Source organism: Panthera leo, chromosome B2, assembly GCF_018350215.1.
Source record: "Panthera leo isolate Ple1 chromosome B2, P.leo_Ple1_pat1.1, whole genome shotgun sequence".
NCBI classification, from domain to species: domain Eukaryota; kingdom Metazoa; phylum Chordata; class Mammalia; order Carnivora; family Felidae; genus Panthera; species Panthera leo.
Window position 1 is genome coordinate 42579399 of NC_056683.1, and position 16060 is coordinate 42595458.

Genomic DNA, 16060 nt, shown 5'->3' on the forward strand with positions numbered 1-16060 from the left:
CTGGTTTTAGAACTGAGGCCATTTCAGACACGAGATTCCTAGGAGGATCATGATACTGAATGAACAACTAATCCCCACGCATCGGTCAGAGTGATCTTTTAAAAATGGAATTGTGTTGTGTCATTTCTATCAAATCCCTCTTTGGTTTTCATATCATGGACTGTGGCAAAAATGACAGGTTTATCTGAGAGGCATATATGAAAGAAAGAGTGCTCCTAAAATACAGATCACAACACAGGCTGCTACTTCTAGCCCTCCTGACCCAGTGCGATAGGCCCCGCCCTCACCTCCCAAAAGAACCCTCCTCCCTATCCCAAGCCACACTATTGCTGCCAGAAACACTTAGGAGCAGCAGAACTACCTGCCTCAGTGATGGATCAGAACAACCAATTTAAAGTCCTCTTGCACTGTTGGTGGGAATGCAAACTGGTGCGGTCACTCTGGAAAACAGTGTAGAGGTTCCTCAAAAAATTAAAAATAGAACTACCCTATGACCCAGAAACAGCACTGCTAGGAATTTACCCAAGGGATACAGGAGTGCTGATGCATAGGGGCACATGTACCCCAATGTTTATAGCAGCACTTTCCACAAGAGCCAAATTATGGAAAGAGCCTAAATGTCCATCAACTGACAAATGGATAAAGAAGATGTGGTTTGTATATACACATGGAATACTACTTGGCAATGTGAAAGAATGAAATCATGCCATTTGTAGCAATGTGGATGGAACTGGAGGGTATTATGCTAAGTGAAATAAGTCAGGCAGAAAAAGACAGATACCATATGTTTTCACTCATATGTGGATCCTGAGAAACTTAACAGAAGACCATGGAGGAAGGGGAGGGGGAAAAAAAAAGTTACAGAGAGGGAGGGAGGCAAACCATAAGAGACTTAAATACTGAGAACAAACTGGGGGTTGATGGGGGGTGGGAGGAGAGGGGAAAGTGGGTGACGGGCATTGAGGAGGGCACCTGTTGGGATGAGCACCGGGTGTTGTATGGAAACCAATTTGTCAATAAAGTATATTTAATAAAAAATAAATAAAATATAAAAAAAATCTAGATACAAAAAAATAAACTCTTCATTATCTATAATTTATGTTGATACTCCTCAGCTCTCAGTTCAGAAGATATTTTAAAAATTGGCAATTCACATAGTAAACCTTAATCATTCTAACTGAGAAGGTAGCTTAGCAAGATGGTCAAATTATTCATTTAGGAATCTTCCATTGAAGAAAAATACTGCTGTAAACAAACTCTGAAATAAAGGGGGACAGCAAAAAAACATGTTTTAACAGTAAATCTGAATTACGCCATGTTTTAAAAATTCATAAAGGAGAAAGATGAAATGATGAAAAGATGAATAATGGGATCTCTTACATTATGCACCAGTGAAGAAATGAAGTCACCCATCTATGGAAAATTCTCAAGGGACTATATTATAGAGGAAAAATAGGCTTTTACCACTGGGTACCATCTGAGTTAAGATTAGAAACAAAACAAACCAAATTAAATTGTTTATTCCTTACAGAGAATGCCCTTAATCATTTTACAGCTGAAGTTTCTTTTCTCATAACTGGCTGAGTTGTTTTCATGAGTCAGAAATGAACAAGTTCATCAATAGAAGTCTGCCACAGAGACTGATCTGGCTGAAAGCACGAGTTAACACAAAACAAAGAAAGAAAATGATTTCCTGAGTATGCCAAGTTTTAATCACTGAAAAAAAAAAAAAAGCCAGCAATGGACTTGACTAAATATGGCTACAATGCCATTCAGTAATCATAGCTATTGAAATTGCTTTTGTTTCCAATGTAATAAATGAAAATTTCTAAATGGTTAACAGGAAAAAGCAGGAATGTCTACACGTTCAGAAAATTAAGGTCTATTTCCCATTTTTATCTTTAAAATGTCTACCCAATGAATTTAAAAAAGAAACAAAACCAGAAATCATCTCGGAAGTAACTGTGCTTTCAAAATCTTTGAAAACAGTACTAGAGGGAGGGACTTCTCTCCTAAAGCAGCCCTGTTTGTACTTGGATTCAGTATTTCAAGCAGCCTGAACACTATGACAGCCTCTTGGGCTTCAAAGAATGCAGAATAGCGAAATCCCTTGGAATCATAAATGTAAAACCTATAATTATGGTTATTTAACAAAATGGTTTCTGTTAAGATATTTGATGATGAAATTCCCATCCTCAGATGTCAGTGCCCAAATTTTAATCAGCCTTTACTCATAAGTAAATGTATTCTAACTGTTATTTGATTAAATGTCAGTGGCCATTAGGCCCAGCTCTGAAGTAAGAAGGCTTACAGAAGGCATGCCACAGAGGGTGTGGAATGGATTATGTAGAAAGACGCAGAAAGGAGAATTGCTTTTAGTAACTTCGTGATGTGAGGCAGTGTTTCACCTTAAAGTAACCACAAAAACTTTAAAGAGGCAAAGGACAACAGAAGGGAAGATCAGAGGTGGTAAAGTGGGTGGTCAAGGGAGGGAGAATCACAGCACAGACAGAACAGCAGCACTTTTGAGTCTTATGTACGTTGCCTTACTTGTTGGCCCTCTCTGCAACCCTAAGGGGTAGGAAGATCAGCTATTATCAACATCTTCCTTTTGTAGACAAAGAAGCTAAAGCTTGCCGACTCTGTGGCTTTTTAAGAAAGCTTATTTTGAAATCAGTTTAATTTACATAAAATTTGCAAAATTAGTGCAGAGAATTCTGTGCACTCTTCACCCAGCCTCACCACCCCCAACCTCTCCTGATCCTTTCTGATCTGAGAAGCCATGCAGGGCCGGTCATATGTTTAGCGCTTGGATGAGAGTTTTTGTGGCTTTTCATCAAGGCAGGACATATTGCTAGAACGATTTAAGATATCTCCTCCAAACCAGTGTTCTTTTCACTGTATCACTGACTCCTAAAACAAAACTCCTTACTTACCTATGACATTTTCTTTCTGACTGTAGACAGGATTACCCAAGTTTTACCCAAGTAGAATTACCCAAAGGGTACAACTGTACATTACTACTACATGTTACAATTCTAGATGCCTATAAAATGTGCAATAATCTAGAATATTCTACCTGAAATGTTCTTTAGTGGCTCTAGTAAGAAACGGGTTTTGTTTTTACAGAACTGAAAGCCCTAAAACTTGAACTATGTGCAGTTTTGACAAGATCTAGAAATGCACCCCAACATGAACAAATTAATAAGTGGACAAGTATTCCAGAATTACTTTGCACAGTGACTTCTTAAGAAACATGCTCCATTTTCAGAGTCATTTTCCTGGAGGAGAGCAGTTAGTGTTAGATAGATAGCCTGATAACTTGATCGTTCGTATATGCTGTAAATTCCTTCACTGGTTCTGACTGTAGTCATTATGAAAGTAAGGTTGTATCTAAACTCTATTCCATTTGTATGTCTATCTATACGAATTTAGCTGTATTGTACATTTTTATAGAGGAGATTTTGTTCAAGATAGCTACAACTCGTGAGTGCTGGGCACTGAGCGAGGTCCATTACATTTGCTACCACAAATCCTTTCCAACAGTTCTGTGATGCAGGTCCCGCTGAACAATCTGAGACTTGGAAACATTTAGTAATTTGTCCAGGGTAACAAGGATACCCTGCACAAGGTAAGGGATGGAACTGTAATTAGATTTGTCTGAGTCCAAAGCCAATGCTCTGTTTATAATACCACGCAGTCTAAAGAGAACATTGGAAAGAAGACAGGTATACCACAGTTTAGTAAAAGATAAAAAATACTTCTATCAGCCTATAATAAAGACTTTATCATCTTTTGTGATGACTGACACCCTTGATTAGGATAATGACGCCAGGGGAACAAACAGTTGGGCTTAACACTTGAGGATATGTATAATGTAGTGTGCGTGTGTGTATGTGTGTGTGTGCGCACACATGCACATCTGTTGCTAGGTTGTAGCTTTTAAGAGGGAGAACATTATTGTGACATAAGCATGATCTCATCTGTCTGGGAAGATCATCATCTTTCAAAGACTAAGAAAGAAGGAGGCTCCACGTGGGTGGAGCAGGGTGAGGGGAGAACAGAGTTTAATTAGCTGGTCAGAGCAGTCTAGTAGCCTGACGGTCATGGAAAAACAGGTTTCATAACCAGACTGCCCACAGGTAGGTGAATTAAAAAAACATCACATAGGCAACACTGAAATGAATGATGAAAATATGATCTTGTTAAAATAACAAATTAAAATTCTTCATAGCTCGAAATCCATCCTCTTAGAATTCTTTAATACTGGTGCTTTGCTGGTACATTTACGATATGATGAAATAAACTATAATTTGATTTATATACAACTTTTAAGTAATACTCCTACTGCACCACGTCAGGTATCCCATAAGTATAGTTAAATGAAGCACGCCTGGCTACTTTACATGCCCTCCTTTGCGTAGTATTCTTTAGAGGGCAGAAAAAAACACAGCCCAGATGGTAGTTATTTTCTATAGCACAGCATTTTAATTTCTTAAGTACCACGATGGATATTTTGATTAACAACAACAACAGCAAAAAGCTAAAATCAAATCTTTTTTCCTATTTTAAGAGACAGGAAATCTACTAATAAATGCTGAGTGATTTCTTCAATCTTTTGATGTTGGGAAGTTTAGATAAACGAAACTCTTTAAATAATAGGAGACTGAAACACATTAAGACATTAACACTCATCCTGTAAATATCATAGTTCTTTGACAATCATAGCCACATGACACAGTATTTCTTCAATATAAAATAAGAGACTTATTTTGTCAATTGCCCGAGAAATAACTGACAAGAAGGAAAAAATTAACGTCCTATGTAAAAGGCCTTAGCTTTGTCCATAGTGGAGCTCTGGAACGGTCCGTGAGAGCCCAACCAGAGGGCCTGTGTTAGAGGGCTTAGACAAGCCACCTTTTTAACAGCTTCCTTGACAGAGCAAAAGTGATGAGTTTACATGACAGCTAAGAATTATCTGCTCTCATGATGAGGCACAAAGAAATTTTATGGGGCGCCTGGGTGGCTCAGTCGGTTGAGCGCCCGACTTCGGCCCAGGTCATGATCTCACAGCTTGTGAGTTCGAGCCCCGCGTGGGGCTCTGTGCTGACAGCTTAGAGCCTGGAGCCTGCTTTGGATTCTGTATCTCCCTCTTTCTCTGCCCCTCTCCCGCTCATGCTGTCTCTCAAAAATAAATAAACGTTAACGAAAATTAAAAAAAATAAAAAAAAAAGAAATTCTGCTTCACAATTTACGAGTTCACTTCACTGGCACAGCCCAGACACTATATGAGAGAACCTGAATTTCTACTAGCATCAGGCAAAACAGTGTCCAGTCACTGCCACATGGACTAGAACTGTCAAATGCTGTCCATTTCCAACTTCTAAGGAAAACAATTTTTATAGCAGACCAGGCCTATCCTAAGACACTAATCACTTTCTAGAAGTTGATTCTCAATTTTATCAACCTGGGGTCTCAGTCACAAGTTTTACTAGTTTAAATATTTTTAGCTGAATGCGATTTGACCCCAAATTATAGTTACTTTAAGCAAGATAAAAGTGTATTTTTCTTCACGTAAATGAATTCTGGAGAGGAGTAGTTCAGGCTTGATATAATTACTGGTTGAAGTCACCAGGGCCTCAGTCTCCTCCAGCTTCTGCTCAGACATTTTTCTAAGCTGTGTTTTTTTTTTTTCTTTCCAGTTTTAAAAGTTATCTATTCCTTTTATTGAGATATCGTTGACATCTAACAACGTGCAGACTGTGTGTGGCTTTGTCTTCATGAGTCAGAATGGCTTCTAAAGCTCCAGATATTACCTCTGCATAAAGTGGTCAAATGTAGGAAGGTAAGAAAAAAGTGAATGCACTTCTGTTTTAAGAAAACTAACACGGTAGTTACAGTACTTCTGTTTACATTTTACTGGCCGTATCTCAGTCATACGATCAAATCCAGCTGCAAGTTAAGAAGAGGAACGTGCTATTGTGGCTGTGTGGCAACACAACCCGCTACAAATCAGTTTTATTACAAAGGAAGAAGAGAAAGGATATTGGGTGGTAAGGAGCTGTCTCTATCATGTTGGTATATGATATTACATTTAAGTGATCCATCATATTGATTTCCAGACCTGATTTTTACTGCTCGTAAGTGCTGAGGCTTAAGAGTAAGGATTCTCTCCCATCACCTCACTCGCCAACATTTTTTAAAAAATGCATTTTGCACATTTTTTAACTTCATGGAGTGCTTCCAGGAGGTAAGTCAAACCAATAGCCAAGACTATTAAGCCAACTCCAAAATGACGGAGGTGCTCTAGGAAGAAACTGGTTTAGTTGCATTTAATCCCTTCATATGTTAGGGTCAGCACAACCATCAGTGAAGGCGAGTGACATAAAGATTGACTTGGCCAATGACTCACTCCAGTGGGCGCTTAACTGCCTTGCCAATGCTAGTCTATGCACTTTGCATGAAAGCTGGCTGGCAGGCTGGGAACTACTTTTGATCTGTTGTCTACTAACCTTTTACTGGAATCCTAGATACAGCCAATGAAAAGCCACCAATCTCAAACTTCATCGAAGAAAGAAAAGATGATTAAAGTAGACTGGGGTGGGGAGGGCTGAAGTGATCCCAAGTACGATGAACTTGAAAGTAACAGAGGGTATCTTCAGCACTGGATATGAGTAAGGGCAGGGTGAATTTTCATGACGAGGCAGGCCGTCATATCTGAAAAACGCCTCTTCACTTTTTGATGAAAAACTTAAAATTGCAAAAAATGCAAATACCGCAAGCGAGTCAAGAGGTTCTACATTATACACCATTTTATCTTGGTGAGAAAGATACAAACAAAAAGCAAGTAAGATGGCATTCAAGATGTATCTGGCACACGGACAGGGTACGTTATAGGGCTAATACAATTTCAGCTCAATCTCTCTATATTCAAAATCAACAGTGCTGAACAGGAACAACTGAGTTTCCATCCTAATGTACAGCTCTGAAATGTTCTTACGTGATCGTGAGGGCCATTCTGTACCATCAGAGGAAGACTAGAGTGCCTCGTGAAGAGCATGCCGACCTGGACTCAGGAGACCTGCACTTTAGGTCTTGGTTTTGCCTCTAGCACAGGAAGGGAATCTCTAGGTTGGGTTGCTTCCTCTGACTGCGGCTGAGTTCTCCCTTCTTGAATATAGCGCTGGTGTTCTGAGGTTCTGTGTGTATCCTGTATCGTAGGGAGGGCTTGAAATGTGTAGAAATATGTCAGAGCCATGGGTCCTAATGATTGAGGAGACCGGACAACCTGTTCAAGTCCACGATGGAAATCAGTCTCCGTCTATTTGCAATGATTCTGACCTAGGAGAAATGCCATTGGGAGAAGCCAGTGGGTTCCTAACTTCTGGAAAACAGCCAGATATTTCAAAACCGTAAAAATGTGTGTGAACTATTTCACCCTCAGCAGTGATGCAGCCATTTAACCCGCTGCATCGACTTTACCCATGACTCCCATTTCTCACACAGAAGGGCACTGGATTTAGCAAATGAGGAGGCCATGTGAAACTGAACAGAAGAGGTAAGTAAGAATCTGCACTTTCATAATAGATGCAGAAAGAAAAAAGAATTCCAGGTACTTTTTTTTTTCCTGGGAAGTTCAAGGGTAGGAAGATCACTATCACTAGGTCTTCAAACACCTCCCCCTCAACATGCTCCTTTCTGTAGTGAATTAGGTCTAATACAAGAAACCTAACAAGATATACGAATGAACTCTGCAAAAAGTACAAACAGCTGTGCAATTCATATGGAAGCTGAATATCTGTCTTTTAAAAATAAGTAAGAAATATGCTGAAAGCTATTAGCAAACAGGTTTTTTTTCTACAAAGGAATATCTAAGAGACTGGAATATTCAAAGGCATGTAAATGTTCTTCAAAAATAAGAGCAAAATGTTCAAATGATTGTCTGGGTCAGATAAACATCGATGAGCAGAAGAAAGGGGAAATCTTATAATCAAATAATGTTAGTTACTTGTAAGTCACCATAGCCCAATACCTTTCCACTGTACTAGTCTACACAGAGTCACTAGTCAAACTAGACATTCTCCAGTACAAGAAAAGTCTTCAGTATTCTGATTATGAGGAAATAACAGTGAGGCTTCAAAAACGTAGGTAAATTTAGGAGACATATATATTTTTTTAACGTTTATTTATTTTTGAGACAGAGAGAGACAGAGCATGAATGGGGGAGGGTCAGAGAGAGGGAGACACAGAATCCGAAGTAGGCTCCAGGCTCTGAGCTATCAGCACAGAGCCCGACGCGGGGCTCGAACTCATGGACCGCGAGATCATGACCCGAGCTGAAGTCGGCCGCTTAACCGACTGAGCCACCCAGGCGCCCCAGAGACATATTTTTAACTTCCTTTAAGTGAGTTAATTTCTATTTTCCAACAACAAAGGCAGGGGTTACTTTCAGTAGGTAGGAAGGTAAGCATACCTTTGCATATTCCTTAAGAGAGGCATATCCTGTGCCATTAACTGAAAAGATTAAAAAAAAAACCTACTAAGTCCCTATTAAAAAGAAATCAGATTCGGTATGCTTGTGACACTTTAAAGAGCATATTATGTGGGAAAACAAAATAAACATTTAACCTGGCAAATGAAAATGGATTTGGAGTTTCAACATATTTGGCAGACTGGTAGAATTAAATTCAAGTCAAGTCTGCAGAGAAACTAATATAGTATTTAAATATTTGCTTAAGTAATGCAGTTTTTGAAATAACATATTTGAAGACATGTTTTTGTTGAAATGTTTTACAGTTTGAGCAAGGATATTTTTTGAGAGGAAAAGCTTGACTGAAGCACATTTTACTTTCTCCCTTTGTCATTCTGTGAACGTTAGTGGGATTTCTGGACTTACTCTCTCATGAGCCATTTTCCTTTAAGTCTCAGATAACTGTGTAACAGCCCCTGCAGCTTTTAAAAAGAAACTAGATTTAGATTATGAAAATAATTTTTGAAGGAAAATACCGATGGTCTCAAGATCAACTCCAGCATATTTGTGGGCATGCTAGGAACGATGAGTGAATGAATGGATGAATGGGCCGGGGCAGTAAGCGGTTCAGGCACTATCTACCTGCTCTCGCTGCCCCATCGCTGCCCCATCGCTGCAAGGCTACCCTGCCAGCCTCCTCTTTAGAGTGATGCAGCGTGTTCCTGCCCTCCAGCCACACTGCCAGGTCTACGTCTGGACACCCAGCACAAGCTGGGTCGATCAGGGCCCACTTCCAGAGATTTGAAACTGGTAATCCAGAGAACTGGGTCTCTTTCTTTTTTTTTTTTAAAGTTTTTTTTTTTTTTTTTTTTTTTAACGTTTATTTATTTTTGGGACAGAGAGAGACAGAGCATGAACAGGGGAGGGGCAGAGAGAGAGGGAGACACAGAATCTGAAACAGGCTCCAGGCTCTGAGCCATCAGCCCAGAGCCCGACGCGGGGCTCGAACTCACAGACTGTGAGATCGTGACCTGAGCTGAAGTCGGATGCCCAACCGACTGAGCCACCCAGGCGCCCCTAAGGGTCTCTTTCTTTTTAGATGAAGAAACTCACTTGCCAGCACCTGCTCTGGCAGCATGTTAGCTACCAATAAAAAGACAGTTCAACGGGGAGAGAAAAATTAAGCCCACGTATTAAGGGAAGCAGAGATCAGAAAGAGAAAGAAAAAACTGATTTTATTGGTGTCTGAGCCGTAGTTCCTGAGGCCCAGCTGTATTTCTATCCTTAGGTTGCTTAGAAGATGCACATCCTTACAATATGAGAAATGTGTCTATTTGTAGGGTTAACTAGTTTTCTAAACAACATAGCAAACAAATTTGAATCAACGTTTTATAAATTTAGCTTATTTGTCATCCCTAGTCTTTATATGAATCCATCATCTTCATACAGAGTGTGTACAATCACAGAAAGAATAGTGGTGACTCCTGTGGAAGTGTAACTCCCATGACACCTTTGCTTCATTATCCTGAAAACAAAGACCTCTTTCCTACACGCAGCCAACACTTCTCTTATTCAAATAGATTATCTATATCATTAATTGACCATTAGGACATTGCCGGTAGTTTGCACATAAATTATACGAAGGCCTAAATACAATCATCAAGTCCTTTAATCAAGAGAAAATACTTTCCTAAATAACCTTATAAAAAAGCAGGCGGAGGTACCGAATTTTTACTCAGTCTTGGTTCCTAAAACCAGTAGTTTTCCATTTCCAGAGAAAATAAATTGATAAAAGAATTTCTACAGATGACAAGCAGTTCTGGGTCGTTGAAAATTTGTGAACATGTAGAGATTCACGTTTAAAACTAAATTATAGAAAACTCCCAACTCATAAATAGATCTTAAAAGTTTGTTTTAAATTAAAAATACATCTTCTCATAGAAATACTATCTTAAATGGTGGCTAATGTCTCATGTAATCTAAAAAAGCTCTTTAACCCATATGCATCTGGATTATACTCAGTTTATGGGAGGCTCCAAAGGGGCGAATTAAATAAAAGAATTTTGCCCCTTCCCATATGCACCAAAATTCTGAAAACCCAAAGTGGGTGTTTGATAGGTTCTCACATTATTTCTGAAATCTCAACTTCCTAGAATCTCTCTCTTGCATTTTCTTTCCCACAAGCATACAATAATAGAGCATATCACTTAATGTTCTCTACTCTTCAAATTTCTCTAAGGTTCAAAACTACTTTACTCCTTGGAAACCAAAACTGTTTACAGAAAGTCCCTTTCAGCTAATGATTAAGATGTAAGAAATCTGATTCACATCAATATGTAATAACTGAGTGTCCTTGGCCCTTCATGTGTTTTTAAAAGTTCTGAAAGAAGACATAGTTTTATCGACTATGGTTTTGAAAATTGTGGATTCAAGATAACAATGATTCACATTAGAGAAACAAGTATGAGAAATCCAGTATCTTTTCTGATGTGTGATTCTGCTCAGCAATTACCTGAGAAGCAGAAATAAAGCAAAGTGTCTTTATCAGCCTTGACATCAGGGAGGCTAGTAACTATATACAATCAAACTCAAGGTTTTTTGTTTTTTTTTTTTCCAGATAAACATCACTACTTCTCTCCTACTTTGCTTTTCCAGATAGTCCACACACCCATTTTCCTTCCTAGCACTTACATTTTTTAAACTGTGATCCTAGGCTAGGCATAATCTCCATGCTTCAAGGTCCTCTGTCTGCAAAGGCCGGGGGCGGGGGGTGGATAATAGAACCTACTCCATGGGTAGACTGTGACATGAGATAATATATACATTAGGGTTTAGAACAGTGTCTGACATGTAGTAAGTCCTATACAGGACTTGCTATCATTACTATTATGTCTATTTCTCTGGTGTATCAAACATTCTGTCAAGGAAATAACTATATTATGAATCTTATACCATACCCCCAGATAAAGTACAGTAGCAAGCACCTAGTGGGTAATCAAAGCGTATTTATCAAATGAAAAAATACTAATTTATTTGGAAGGTTGATAAATTGAGACATATAGGTTTTAATTTTTTTTTTTAACGTTTATTTATTTTTGAGACAGAGACAGAGCATGAACGGGGGAGGGTCAGAGAGAGGGAGACACAGAATCCGAAACAGGCTCCAGGCTCTGTCAGCACAGAGCCCGCCGCAGGGCTCGAACTCACGGACCGCGAGATCATGACCTGAGCCGAAGTCGGCCGCTTAACCGACTGAGCCACCCAGGCGCCCCGAGACATATAGGTTCAAGTTTCCTTAGAATTTAAAAATAGCCACTGAAGGCTTTAAATGATGGTAGGCTCTGAAATTACAAATTAAAGACAAAGAAAATGGGCAGGGAAGCATAAAAGACAGAATCATAAAATAAGATAAAATCATATGGGCTATGTCAATAAATGTAAATAGGGTCATCTCATTAATTGAAACAAATTAAAGAAAAAAATCTTAAGATTTGGGGCAAAACTCAAAATCCCATTATACATATACTGTTAATAACAGGTGCATCCAAACCAACTGGCTCAAGAAGACTGAAAGGAAAGATAAACAAAGTTAGAACAAGCATAGATATGAATCAAAACAGGAGAGCCAGTTTCTACTGATGAAGGGTCCAGCAACAATGAAGAAAAAGGCTTAAATTTCTGCCTCCTAATTTGGGAGAACTGGTTTACATACAGCAAAAATGGCTAGAAACTGAAGGAGGTATTTATAGAAACATCCCAGCAGTGAACAGCTTACTTTTAATATGCCTCTGGGTTTCTAATTGATGAAAGAGAGAAAAAAAACGGGGGGGGGGGGGTGGGTGGCCCAAATGACCATTTGGGATGTGAAAGAAATCCTGGAACACCTATTTAGACTTATTTTTAATTAAAGAAAACAGAACACGTTTTACATGGACTGACACTGCTACCCTAAATCGGCCCATATGCCCCAGAGTTACACGTGGTGAATAAAACATCCTGAAGGAGGGCAGTGCTCGCACACAGACGGGCTGATTGCAGTGCAGTCGCGAGCAGGGTCTGTTCAGGGCAAGGACGGTGTGGTTGGTGTCACCTCACTTGGTACAGGAGGACATCTTCACTGTGCCAGTTAAAAAAAAAAAAAAAAGACCACCGACAGCAGATTCTATGCAACATTTTGAATTGAGATGCAGAATGAACATAGAGATCTTCTGCATCACCCAAAGTCTCGCAGGCTACCTCTGAGCAGAGGAAGTTGAAAGTTATAGAACTTGAAGACAAATTAATGCTTTTTTCCCTTTAGAGTCTAAGAGTTATAAATCTGCTGAACTTTTCTCGTGGCCACTGGATGCTAGCAGATATTTAAAGTGAAAACCACAACTTATGTATCCCTCTAAAGGCAAAAGCAGTAAAAATAGAAAGGTTTTCCAAATGATGAAACATCTATGATTTACAGAGGTTTGGAAATATTTTCATTATTATTAACTTTTTTGTTAATATCGCTATATTTATAGAGCACCTACTATGGATCTACACTATTGTGGGCACTGCAGTGAAAAAAAAAAAAGACAATGTTCTTGACCTCCTGGAGCTTACATTCTAGTGGGGGGGGGGGAGACAAATAATAAACATATAAAAGAGACTGATAACTGCTATGAACAAAATATAGTAGGGGAAGTGGACAGAGAAGGATGGGATAGGAGAGGGATTCTTCTTGTCTTCATCTGCTCAGGCTGCCATAACAAAATGCCACACATTTGGTGGCTTAAACAACAGAAATTTACTTCTCATAGTTCTGGAGGCTGTAAGTCCTAGATCAAGATGTTAGCACTGTCAGGTTCTGGTGCGGACTCTCTTCCTGGCCTGCAGACAGCTGCCTTCTCACAGTGTCCTCACATGGCAGAGTTTTCTGGCATCTGTTCCTTTTCTTACAAGGGCACTAGTCCTATCACGAAGGCCTTGCCTATGACCTCATCACACCTGATTATCTCCCAAAGGCCCCATTTCCAAATACTGTCACATTAGAGGGCTTCCACATACGTTTTTATGAGGGGACACAATTCAGTCTGCAGCATCTCTCTGTTGCAAGGTTGGGGTGGGTCTCTGTGGTGACGTGAGATGTGAGCAGAGTTCTGAGGGAGATGAGAGGGGTAGGGAACAGTATGCGACAAAGTCTGCGAGAGGCAATGCATTTGCCCGGTTGAGAGCCACTGAGAGCGAACATCTGGAGAAAGATGGACGACTGATCAATGTATCTGGCAACAGTGGAGGCTACTGTGACCTTAACAAGAGCCATTTACATAGGATGATGGGGATGAAAATGTGATTCAAGTGGGTTCTAGAGAGAATGGGAGGAGAACAAATGCAATCTCTTTTGAGAAGTCCTACAGTAAAGGAGGACAAAAAAGTAGCTGGAAGGGTTTCTGTCTGTGTTGAGGCAGGGAAAATCACAGCACTTTGCTGTTGGATAGAAATGAATGAAGCGTATCGGGTTGTGGTAGGACTTTCGGAAGCACTCCTCTCACTGCTCCCCCCCCCCTTTTTTTTTAAATTTTTTTAACATTTATTTATTTTTGAGACAGAGAGAGACAGAGCATGAACAGGGGAGGGTCAGAGAGAGGGAGACACAGAATCTGAAACAGGCTCCAGGCTCTGAGCTGTCAGCACAGAGCCCGACGTGGGGCTCGAACTCACGAACTGCGAGATCATGACCTGAGCTGAAGTCAGCTGCCCAGCCGACTGAGCCACCCAGGCACCCCTCACTGCTCCCCTTTTTGCAGGGAGACAGGAAGTGGGTTTACCAGCTGAGCAAGGACAAGAGGGGTGCTAGAGGTCTTCTGCAACAGCAGTTTAAACAGTTATTAAGGTCAGTGGCAGAATGGATGCACTATGGATTCTCTAAAATTGCCAGGCAGCACTAAGGCCAATTTGAGGTTCTTAGTTGGCAATGTGAAGCGATAATAGTTAGCTTGATTGTGTTTTCCTTCAGTCATGTTCTGCTGCTGGGGAACAGGCATAATGTGTAGCTATAAAATAAGCAAAGAATTGGATTTAACCAGGATTGGGCTTTTGCTAGGGCAGGTGTAAGTGCGAGCTCTAAGTGTGAATAAAATCCTAGTGTTAAAACAATCTACTAATATATCTAACCAAGTCTCAGATTTTTACTGATGAAGGTTCTGTGATCAAAAAGAGTTTGTAGACTAATGATAAAAAGGAAGTGAATACTATTCATAATGACGATGTAATAGACACATAAGTGTCTCCCTGTGCTGTCCATGGATCAGTTACAAAAGGTCACCACATATTAAAACACCAAGTAAATTCTAATAAATTCCCAAGGCTAAAATAATATCTCTAAATATATTTGACTGCTATGCAATAAAGTAACTAAAACACCTAATAGGGTCACAAACAAAATATTCAGCCACTTGGAACATATATCTATTTATTTTAAATATTCTCCTATATAAATTAGGCCAAAAAGCAACTCAAAAGTATATTGAATATTAATAGTTACATATCAATACATGATATAATGTATTAATTAATATTAATATTAATATATTTACAAAATAGTATTTAAATAATAGACGTAATAGACATTTTTTAAACCCTATGGAGTATATCAAAAGCTATGCTAAGAAACATTACAAATTTAATATTTCCATGGTCAAAATTTTTTCTGTTAAAAATAGCAACAAACACATTTGAGTTATAAATAAAGCTTTTGTTCAATTATTTCTTCAGCATTGTACCTAGAAATGCAGTTTCTGGATCAAAGGACATACGGGTTTGTTTTTTCTTTTCATGTGTTTGACAGAGTCGCACTTTTCTCCTGAAAGCTGTATCATCTTATGTTTCCGCTGATATACGAGATAGTGAACTTCTCCACAACCAAGTAAACACTGAAAAACTCTCGGTACAACTTAAACAAAATACATTTTTCTAGCTGAAATGAAATATGATTTTTCCCCCCTAGCTTTGGTTTGTTTTTTCCTTGGGCAGGGGGTGTGGGGGTGGAAGCAAGGGAAGGGTAGAGATGAGATTCAACATTAAAATGCATTACAAATGACTTATAAATTTTCTCACAGCTGTCTCTTGCCACAGAGGATCCATAGTTCTTTCAGTAACTCCCCAATATAATCAACTGGCCTATAGTCATTTGTAAGCACCCAAGTCCCACACAAGTAACTGGAATGATTTAAAAGAATACCACGAGAAGAATTTTTTAGAAGAATTTATGAGTTTGAGATGACTGATATCCCAAAGAAATAATCTCCAGGCAACCAAGATAACTCATCACTCCTTGGTTATAATATATTAAAAAACCTTCACCAAAAGATTGCATTTTTTTCTTCTTTTTTTCCCCTTTTCCTTCATCTATTTCCCTCTTCCTCCCTCCCCATCTTCCTCACCCCTCCAGTCTCCCCCTCCCTCGGGTAACTTCCACAGATACAGCAAAGGAATACAGTAATATTTTTTGGAGAGATTTGTGGACGTACCGAATTTTGGTAAAAAGAGTCTAATTTTGAATTATTTAAAAGCTCTTAAGTTATTTAAGAGCTTTTATATAATAAGGTATTTTTTTCAAAA

The 16060-nt window shown here is 39.2% G+C and overlaps 1 protein-coding gene and 1 long non-coding RNA gene across 6 annotated transcripts in view; one reads left to right on the top strand and one right to left on the bottom strand.

Annotated features, from left to right (window-relative positions):
- The window catches only part of SUPT3H (SPT3 homolog, SAGA and STAGA complex component), a 536625-nt gene that overhangs the window by 116084 nt on the left and 404481 nt on the right, over positions 1-16060 (bottom strand). The window lies entirely within an intron of this gene.
- Positions 3665-15790, top strand: LOC122219982. Of its 2 annotated transcripts, XR_006202624.1 has the most exons (4): positions 3665-4142; positions 5703-5845; positions 15288-15386; positions 15559-15790. It is a non-coding gene; the product is annotated as an uncharacterized LOC122219982 (long non-coding RNA). The 2 variants fall into 2 exon arrangements; XR_006202625.1 differs by lacking the exon at positions 15288-15386 and having other exon boundaries at positions 3676-4142.